This window comes from Phasianus colchicus, chromosome 5 (genome assembly GCF_987193195.1).
Source record: "Phasianus colchicus chromosome 5, bPhaCol1.hap1.1, whole genome shotgun sequence".
Classification (NCBI taxonomy): Eukaryota; Metazoa; Chordata; class Aves; order Galliformes; family Phasianidae; genus Phasianus; species Phasianus colchicus.
In genome coordinates, this window is record NC_143440.1 from 32,582,501 (window position 1) to 32,592,500 (window position 10,000).

Below are 10,000 nucleotides of genomic sequence, written 5' to 3' on the forward strand. Positions count from 1 at the left end.
ATGAACAAGAGCCTGCGTGACACGCTTATAAAAATCTGCACTAGCAGAGGTGACCCATTGCTACTGTTACCACTGCTGAAACACACCACCCACCACCTCACTGTACTCCTATCCCTAGTTTGGTCTCCGTAGACATTCAGCAAGCACCAATGAAGTCAATAGGTGCCATTTTTTCCACATGGAGCAATTCAATTCCACACCTTTGACGTTTCCATGTCAGATGCCACTTTGTCAGACTGCCCTTCTACTACCATCTGTCTCACAGCAACAAAAAGTAACAAAATGTGTGGGAAGGTTCAGCCTCTACTGCCACCCCCATTTGCCTCTGATATTGTAGACCAACATAATAAAATAGGAAATTACTTTCAGAGCATCACATGTACATGTAATATTCCTTTATTTTCCTATCTTATTTCTTGGGTCTTTTAATTTTGGTATAAAAAGTCTTTATCCTTTGCATTTTTATCTTCTGGAGTTTCAAAAGCTGCCACCAAAAATAAGATGTGAAGAATTCTGAAAATGTATTTTGCTCCAGTGTTTCTTTGATCTTATTCATTACACATGATCTGCCATCTTCAAGTGGTTGCAGAGGCATATTTACCCAGGTTAAAAGAGTTATACCTCCCAACCAATACTAGGCCTGGAATGAGACAATAAATGATTAATTTCCCAGAAAACAGTTTCCTCTTATCTTTCCTTCCTATTGGACAACAATACAGACCAGATATCTGCTAAATAACAACGTTAGTCAGTACTGACATACCACTCACTAGATGAGTAAGTGAAAAGCTTAGTTCACCTAAAAATCAGTTTTTAAAAAATTCTTAAGACATAAATATCTTACCACAGTTTATAAACTAACATGTTACTCAAACATAACAAACAAAAGGCACTGAAAATGCAAACCCTGTAACCATTCTGTTGCATTTGCACATAGCATCTTTAGACATCCTTGACATGACTTTCATTAAGATATAAAGATTTTCCATTAATAGGAATATATGTCCCTTTAGGCAAGTTTTTAATCTTTTACTTATGCAATACACCTGCTTTGGGAAGAAGCTGCATGCTAGCAAATAAAAGCAAAAACTTGAAAGGCGGTAAATTTTCATACTAACAATGTGCTTAGATAAATTAGCAGGGATTAGGGAATTACATAATAAAATCTTGCTACTTTGTATTCAGTATCATGCTTTTAATGATCAGTCAGTCTAGCAAGCACTTAAGTGACTGTGTTAAATTCAGGAATGACCAATACTATTGCTTAAAGGAAAGTTGAACATCACTAATCCCTTGCAATTTTTGGAATCATCATAATAAAGCAAATTAAAGAAGAAGAAAGATCGCTAAGAACATTTGAAATCTAATAGTAGAAGCTAAGAAAACTAATTAGTCACACATACAAATAATCCCAAAGCACTATCAAAATTAGATTGAGAATGAGCAGAAACACATGTCCAATTTCTCTCAGAAGAAATTAATGATGGTGTAGCATAACCTGACAAATAATAATCAGGTTGTTTACATTTTTTTTGTAAGGACCTTAACAAAAGAATGTGAGGTTATAAGGGACTCAAATGTGCCAGAATCTGGTTATGATACTGTCGATGAAAATGAGTAAACTGGCACCTACTGAAAAGCTGCAAACTCCATACAGCTGGAAGTTTAGGTCAAGTGCATGACTGCCTTGCATATATCTTTTCAGTGCTGCACTCTTGGTTAGTTTAGTGAAAGAAAGGCAAGCATAAAGTAGAATGCTAGATGAATGTATGTTTTTAATAGTGTACAGAGAATAAGAATTTTCTAAATTACATGTATGCTTCTTCATTGTGTTTGTTGAGTTACTACCCATCTGAAAAGAAATATAAAAAATAACTGTAAATAAAGCAATCTTTCATATTGCCTTGAAGTGCGTAGGAGTGGAAAGCTCTGAAAAAAAAGGAGAATCAAGAATCACTTGTGAAGGAGGGAAAAAGATGGAAGTTCTTCAGAAAAGCAGATGGAAATCTGATTTTCAAAACTAAGAATGGACTTGGGACAGGCAAGAAAGTCTACATTCTAGAAGAAAATTTGAGGAACAGTTGTATTACTGAGGATTCAAAATATTTATTTGAAATTATTTTTAAGAAGTTATTTCCATTATTTGAACTTTCCTTCTTCCTAGGATTACTGAAAGAAATTACAACAGGGAATAGACTGGGGTACAGGTAAGGGGAATAGGTAAGGAAAAAACAAAAGACATCTTGAGATTCCCAGTCCCAATTCCCATCATCTAAAGCATGGGATTTCCTTACTGAAAAAGTGCAGAATTCGGGAAAGTATTTGGAGACTTCAGAGAGTGGAGGCAAAGACAAAACATTCCCAAATCATAATATCCAATAGTGCACATTGAAAGAAACAGGTCAGTTATCTGCACATTTCATTAGTCTATAAATTTGCTGAAATGAGTTTGAGCATTCCCTAGTGACTGACTAATCAGGATGAGGAAGACATGGACTTGGAAATATCACCAAATTCCTCACAACTGATAGCTCCTACTGATACAGACTCGTCTAGAATAACCAGATTCAGTTCTGTCATCCTATATAAAATATGTTCCCTGGAAGCACCAGGGGTTTAAAGACAGAAAAGACTCATTGGTGGACTGAAATATTTTATTTTAAAAACACACACAAAAGAAGGAAAATCACACAATTTAGAAGCCTGCTTACCATTTCTGCTGAGTTTCAGAACACCAGTGGACATTCCAGCAACTGAAGAAATCACTTAGACTTAAACTATTTTGTCTATGCAAAGGTATATGTTTACAAAATTAGTTGTTACAAAACACTGGAGTCAAAGACATTACTGGATCTAAAAAATGCTGGAATTTGGGATATCTGAATTCAAATTAAAAAGAAAAGCAAATGGAAGAAGTAGCAATGCTCAAAAAGAATAATCATTTTATAAGAGATACAGAACAAAAGCCAGTATTTGCTCTAAGAACTTGTTTGGGTGACAGAAAAGCAGTAATGGTTATCTGTTAGAGTCTACAGCAGAGAACCATTGTACCCTCACATCCTAGTACACAAAAAATACAGTTTGCCAACACACCAAGTACTACCTACTGCCAAGACCAGGATCCCAGGCAATGAAGCAATGTGTAGCTGATTTTGTTTCTTTATGAAGGGTGGCAACACTTACAGTAATCTTTATTGTTCTCCCATTTTGTAGTATGATGGAGAGAAGCAACACTAAATTCTAACTGCAGAGGCAGAGTTGGGAGAAATATATTCCCAGTGAAATTTTACAAAACCTATCATGACTAGGGCTGCATTAATTGCTCTAACAACTGTTATCCAAATTAAACAATTTAGTGATTGAGAAAAGATCACTAATTGATCTGGTATGACAATTATCACATTAATACATAATGTGATGCTGCCAAAAACGCATTAATTAGACACGTAATGTTGTAATTGCACAATGGTAAAAACTACCATTTTACCAAAGATCTATTCTGGTGCCTACTTGAGGATCAGGTGTCAAACTAAAAAAGTCTACCTCATACACTAAAAAAAGTTTCAATGAATTTGAGATTAAAAGGCTACACATACACAGTACATTGGGAAGAGTAATTTGAAAAGAACAAATTCATCAAAATTCTGCAATACTCTCCTGGCCTATCTTAATGGGATAAGTGCAGAAGAAGAAAGGTTTAAAGTTGTACTTGTCTACAGCAGCAGAACTATTAGAGTGAAATTCTTATCTACAAAGAAGCGACAAAAGAAAGAAATATTCTGAATAACTTGTCTGAGACTGTGCAATGAACACACACAGCCCTCGCTGCCATTTGCTCCCCAAGATAGGCATGTTTCTTTCACTTTGTCTTCTCTTACAAGTACAGAACATTAATATATGTATTAAAAACAAAAAACAAAAAACAACAAACAAAACACAGCAAAATCTACCAAAACCTTTGCTTGGTAGAAAAGGAAAGAACAATACGTTAGAGTTATGCAGCCATACAGCTTCACACTACAGGAAGGAATTCAGAAATAGTAGGATAAATGAAGGATAAACTTCTATACAGAATGGAGTTATAGTAAATCATAGGAGAAAAAAGGTCAAGGTCCTTTTTTTTTCTTTTTCTTTTTTTTTTTTTTTTCCCATCATCCCAAATAGAGTTGAGCTCAAAGAATTTTTTGGGAGCAATATATATTAAACTTCTGATAAGTTTAGTATATCTGAATAATGCATCTAAGTAAACTAATATTTCCTTAAAAAGAGAAAACAATCAGTAGAAAGCCATGCACACAATGTGGATTGGAAATGAGTTCCTTATATTACTGGGGAAAACTACTGAGGAATATTTTTAACTTTTAATTAAGAAGTTCTATAGTTCACTTACTAAATATGTTTTCAATGTCTCCATTGTGAATTAAGATCAAAATACAATTTCTAAATTCTCAAGCTATGATGTAGGACTAACTTTTTGATCTTCCACATGATTTGTAGGTGCCCCAATCATTATTTTGATGTTTTTATCACAGAGTAATAAACTTCCTTTTAGATAATTACAGTTACTACATTCAATTTCAGATTTACACAGGACTTATGTAATCACACCTAGATGATGTTTCTTCTTTTACTCAAATGTATGTAATAAACTTTGGATAATAACACTGTATTTTTCAACACCACAACTTTAAAGACTACCAAAACAAATTCAGAAGTTAACTACACAAGAAAACTGTGCTCTTTGAAATCCTCTGTTGCAAAATTATTTTTATAAGTAACAAGCATCTACTTTAGGAAAATAAAAAACAGAATAGGTAACATTTACAGTCAGCAAGTTATTCAAAGTGTTTAAGTTGTGTCTCGTTTAATCTCACACCTGTTGTTTCTCAAACTACTGCCACGAGCAGCTGTCAGCAGCCTGGCTCTGTCTTCTTTCTCCACAGGCCCCAACCTGGCTGCCGTTCAGCAGCTTGAGCCCATCTCTTCTCCTAGCTGAAAAAGTCCAGTCCCATCAGACTCACTCTCCTCACGTGGCAAGTGCTCCAGCCTCTTCACCATCCTGGTGGCCCTCCAGATCCTTCTGTGGATCAATGGCTTTGTGTACAGTGTGGTTAATACAATAGGGGACCAGAGTTCTGCTACTGAGCATAATCATGACATTTTTCTGACAGCCTCAACAGTGTCAAATAGTACAGTGTTGATCTCCATGAAATCATGAAGCATTGCCACGTGCCCCCGAAACTAGGATCGCCCTAAGACCAGGAAGCATGTTTTCCCCTCCTAGCTGAGGTTTCTAAATAAATTTCATCATGATGTGGTCTAACTAATGTTTAGTTACTCATTTAAAAATCAGAATAGATTTTAGCTGGCAGCATTATACTTCTCTGACCTGCTTATTTTCTAGTGACTTTCAAATAGCAGGTTCCAGTCTCCTTAGTCAAAGAAATGATTAAACTCAGGTAGTTATTGCCTGAAGGCTCCATCATCTTCAGAGAAAGGAGAATAAGAATAAAGGAGGAGGAGGTATTTTATCTACATTGGAAAAAGGAAACAATCACAGCTCTCAGCAAATTGTTTTTCAGTGTTTTTCTGACTGCTCTTCATTGCTTTCTTCAATGCATTACATTGGCTGCTTAAGACAGTTCTGAGAACATCAAATATTTGGATTTCCCTTGCAGATGATTCTTCTGATATTTTGTTGCATAATCAACTTTTTAATTGAGATATCTCAGTAGCACCCTTCAGGCACTGCATTCAGCATGCATTTAGCTTTTATCCTGTTTGCCCAAGCACAGCCGTTCTGAAATACAGAAAAATTATGTCAAGAATTGCTTCTTCAGTTCCTTCAGTACAATTGATGCTATAGTTATTTTGGAGAAAACTGCTGGAAAGATGTTCTAGACATTTAATGCTTGTATTTGAGCATTGTACTATATGCATGTGAGGGAGAAAACTTGAAGAGAAATTTAAATTAGATTATTTGCAGTGAAAGCCACTTTTAGAGAAGACAGCATTCCCAGCACTGCTGTTAAATTATGCTGAAGTAGCAATATTTAGCCATATAGTAGTGTATCTGCTTTTGAAGGAATGAATCTCACACTAAAGGATATCTTCTTCATGTTAGTTTGAGGATGGTCATTTCTATAAACAACTTACTGTATTGGATTGCCATGATCTAAAATATGAGATAATACTGATCAGGTAGCTCATCAATCCATAGTTTTTAACACAGAATGTGCTACTCAGGACACTGGCTTTCTATAACACACTCTAAAAAGAGAAGTTAGAATAGTACAAAGAAATGTAACTTTCAGGATTTGAAGGCAAATAGCTTTTCTCAGCAATACTATCTCAAGAAAAATTTTCTCTAGCACCAATTTATCAGTGCACTACTGAAGTTGCATTTATCAGACGTTTATACAACAATAGGAAGACTGAGGCTTGCTCAGTGTTAAAGAAAAGCTCTTGAATTTCCTTAGAAAAAGTGAACACCAGACTTATATAAGCCAAAAAGAAAAATTGCCCTTCACTCTTTGTTCATTCATTTTTCCCTATCTAGTTTAAAGAAGAAGCAGGAAAAGGGTACATGTAGATTTGGAAGAGTCTAGCTCTCATAAATCCATGCCTGACAAGTGTAAGATTGAATCCTTGTCTTTGCTTCAACACAAGCTCTCCGCAGGACTGCGGCCAAGTAAATTAACCTATTTATGGTTCAACTGTTTCATCTGTAAACTGGGAATAATATCTGGACTAAAACCCAAGCATGGCTAGTGAATAAGCTAGTATTTCAAGATCATCAAGATGGTGATAAGTAGTGATAAGAAGCTATATCATGTCAGCACCATTCACTTCAATTCAGCATTGCATGCTGTCCAGAATGACTGGAAATAAAAACATTAAATCAAATATTTTCTCTCATATAACAAGAAAAGAAAGGCCAGAACTTTACTAAAATACACCAGCATTCAAGTTGAAAGCATATAGTAAAACTAGTTAAATAGAATTGTTCATTTGTACTGTAGCCGCAGTCTCCTGTTCTGCTGTACTTTCTTCACCCAAGTCTTCACGGTATGAAAATAATCTGTGTGCATGTATCCAGAACCACTCCCCATTCTTTTCAGAGGATGTTTTAATTCAGTTACCCAGTTCTCATTAGTAAGATAACTTTGCTCTGAATATATTCATTTGAAACCTATTCTGTAACCTGTTCTTGCCTACATCATCAAGCTATTATGTGACAAATTAAAAAAGCAGACTTAACAGGAAGAAAAATAATTCCCCACTCCTAAAAGGAGAACAGATAAAATACTGACAGCAGATTAAAAAATGGACCATACTCTGCTTTCTGGGGCAGAATCTATTGCAGACATGCAAGTAGAGAAGTCTCATCTGTTTTTGTTTTGAGGATTATGAATTTATTGAATCGTTTCTATCTTCCTGACTTTTCATTTTCACTAAGGTTTCTAAAGGAAGGACTAATGAGGAACCTAAAAAATATATTTTTTATCTTCCCCTAACAGAGGACTTCTACTTCTGGGTGCATAGTTTAAACATCTGCTATATTTCTTGTCCTATCTTTGTAAAAAACACGCTGTCTTATCAGTATGAATCCAAAGATAAGGAGATGGAGAAATAGAAAAATTAAAAGTAACTTCAAATGTTTGTTAAGAAATAATATCATTATTCAGTATTAAAAATGACACTTTCTCAAGAATCAGTGTTTAATAATGCGTGTGGAAGTGCAAAGAAACTGTAATTTATGCAATTTTATCTTCTTCCAACAGTGAAATCAACTGTCAGTCAACAGAATGCAAACTTAATGGACCACAGTCATAAGTTACTAAGCAAAAAGCTCTTCAGAAAAAAAACCCCAAAAACTTTGTTTCCTTATTCTAATTACCTAGAATGAAATTTCATTAACAGGAAAAAACACCAAAATGTATAGCAGCACCTTGTCAATACCTACCGTACACCTGTAATTTTTACTTTCCATGTATTCAGTAGACAAAAACTGAAGGTGCTGTTGTAACCAAGATTGTATTTACAAACAGTAATTTATTGTATTTAGCTTTTTTACACCCTAAGAGATTACTGATTGGTCCTGTTTCTTGTCTAGATTTGACAAGTGCATACTAAAGTTGCTTACAGGTGCTGCATTTGAACTAACTCCAGGCTACCAAGCCTGAAACCAAGTCCTCACTTCTATGGATTCTGCATTAGAGCATTTTGATAATTAGTCAATGGCAGTACACTTTTATAAGGTGAAGCACATTCCTACGGTATATAACAGGTATTAACAATTTTTAATAAGGAAAAACATGGAATAAGAAATTCAAATACATATTTTAATTCCTGAATATTTAAGCAATTTGGTATTCTTGGGTAAGAGCTTGTCCAGGACTGAAAATAAGTTAAAAATGTGAAGAACGAAGCATTTTCTAACAGAGGTAAGGCAAATTTAAAATGAATTTTATCTATATTAAGGATTGTTGACAAACAAGGAGTTCACATTTACATAGTATTCACAGATCAAATACATTACTTTTAGGTATGCTGCAATAAAAATACTAGACACTCTTGAAGTCAGAGTTTTAAATTACTTTTTATTACACATACTGTCTAAAATTTAATAACTGTAGTTACACTCTGCAATTTGTAATGCTGCAGAGTGCTTGTTTTACAAGTTTTCTAATTCTTGTCTTCCATCTCACTGCTTTCAATTGACAAGTATGTTGTGGATGTATTTCAATCAATTCAATGAATAATAGCACTGCTCTGCTCTAATGCTCAACTTCACTGAATGTTTGAGGTTGCAAGGGACACCTGAAGGTCATCTGATCCAGTCTCTGCTCCAGCAGGGAAACCCAGAGCACGTTGCTCAGGCCCATGACCAGGCAGCTCCACAAAAAAAAACCTGGGGGCCCTGGAGAGGCAGCAAGCTGAATGTGAGCCAGCACTGTAATATGGCAATGGAGAAGACCAACAAACACCTGGGCTTTATTAACAGAAGGAGGGTCAGTAGACTGAAGGAACTGATTATCTCCCTCACTTATTAGAACCCTCCTAGAAAACTGCTTTGTAATCTGGAATTTACTTTACAATTGGAATTTAACACCTTACAAAGATTCTAAGATTGCAAATGCAGAAGGTATCTATTTTATAGACAACAACAATTTTATTTTTAGGACTACCGAGATAATTGCAATCTACGATGTTAGGTTTAGAAAGTTTCATTATGAAAGCACCCTTTTCCCTGGGCCCCACAGTTTTGTTTGGAGTTAATCTTCCATACATTGATAGAATAATCTGAGCTATTTAATAATGTAATAGGCAAAAGAATTATTACAGCGCTTGATTGAATAATAGGTTTTGAACTTGGTTAAGTCAAAGCATAGATAGACCACATTCTTCAAATTCTTCAGCACCCTAGTAGAACCTGAAGCCTGTGACAGACTGAAAACTGACACACATGGCTCCTCTACTAGTTTCAAAATAATAAAAATAATAATATTACAACAAAAGCACAAAAGACCTGCAAAAAAAACTAAAAGGATAAATTTTGTTCCTATCCAGAAACCATGTACCCTTCTTTGACACTGTGCTTCATCACCTCAGTGGAATGGTAATTACTTTATATAATTGTCTTTAATACACTTTAAAAGAACACTAAGTACTTGAAAAGTCAATTCTAAGCACTATTATGACTTGACACCAGAAAACTGTGGAGAATTCAATAGTTTTTTTGATTGCAACAGCATTAATACTGCATAAATAGGGAATCTAATAACAGTAATCTCCACCCTAAGACCAAAGCACCTGGTGAAGAAAAAAAGTTTTAAAGAAGCTTGTTTTCTGGAATGGAAGAAAGCTAGCATGTTAAGTGTCCACTATATTTGAACAACTTGGAGACAATTTTAGTCCACACTCCATAATCCTCTTTAAAAAATTATTAATGGCATTATTTTACTGTTAGTTGCTCTATGAGTTCTACAACAGCAAG

The 10,000-nt window shown here is 34.9% G+C and overlaps 1 protein-coding gene across 7 annotated transcripts in view; it reads right to left on the reverse strand.

Annotated features, from left to right (window-relative positions):
• The window catches only part of CDIN1 (CDAN1 interacting nuclease 1), a 114,222-nt gene that overhangs the window by 72,773 nt on the left and 31,449 nt on the right, over positions 1 to 10,000 (reverse strand). The gene's annotated exons all lie outside the window — the stretch shown is intronic.